General features: G+C 31.1%; 1 pseudogene; it reads left to right on the top strand.

The window, feature by feature from the left end:
* The first annotated feature begins 218 nt into the window (after nt 1-218).
* LOC118614738 lies at nt 219-337 on the top strand (annotated as a pseudogene).
* Nucleotides 338-892: the final 555 nt, after the last annotated feature.

The following is an 892-nucleotide window of genomic DNA, read 5'->3' as shown; positions in this document are numbered from 1 at the left end:
TATCTGATAATAGGCTATTTGGGTTGTCTATGTAAGAAAAAAAAGTACTAAGTTCAGTAAATGTGGTTTTAAAATGTACAAACTCATAGATGATAGAAGCTGTGCAGCCTATATTTAATAAATATAAATCATGCAAATAAAAATATTTGTTGTGATACATAATTTTAAAAGACATGTTCTCTATCTCTAACCAGGATTAAATTAAAAAGCAGCTGATAGTCTACAGCCATGCCTCCCTGAACAAGCTTGATCCCATCTGATCTCAGAAGCTAAGCAGGGTCCGGCCTAGTTAGTACTTGGATGGGAGACCAGCTAGGAAGACCAGGTGCTATAGGTGTAAAAAATAAAAAATAAGGGATTGTAAACTGACAAGGTCCTTGCAATCTGCGATGTCAACCAAGGGTTACCTAGCCTTAAAAAGTGAATAAATAAAAATAAATAGATTTTGAAAAAAAAAAAGCAGCTGAGGGTGAATAACAGAGTCAAAAATGTGAACTCTGAAACCAGACTGCCTAGGTCCCAATCCCTAGCTCAAAATTAACAATGTAGCTTTAAGAAAGTTACTTAAAGGCATGATTCCTATGTATTGCTTACCTTAATTGGGGTATAATACCTTACTGAGTATATACATTTGTCAAACCCCATTTAACTGAACACTAAAGATCTGTGGATTTTTATTTTATATAAATTAAATTTAAATAAAATAAAAAATTTTTTAAAATCATCATTCCTATAAGGGAAAATCATGGTAGTTATTGCATATGTTTATATGGATTAAATAAAATAATGCATATAAATGCCCCACAAATCATAACTATTATCATTTGAATAAGTGATCAAAATTTTGCAAGGTAAATATTACTATCTTGTTTTAAACTAATGAGGAAACAGT

This window comes from Rousettus aegyptiacus, unplaced genomic scaffold (genome assembly GCF_014176215.1).
Source record: "Rousettus aegyptiacus isolate mRouAeg1 unplaced genomic scaffold, mRouAeg1.p scaffold_m13_p_2, whole genome shotgun sequence".
In the NCBI taxonomy this organism is placed as follows: Eukaryota; Metazoa; Chordata; class Mammalia; order Chiroptera; family Pteropodidae; genus Rousettus; species Rousettus aegyptiacus.
Note: the sequence above shows the minus strand (reverse complement) of the source record. Positions and strands in the feature narration are given on the sequence as shown.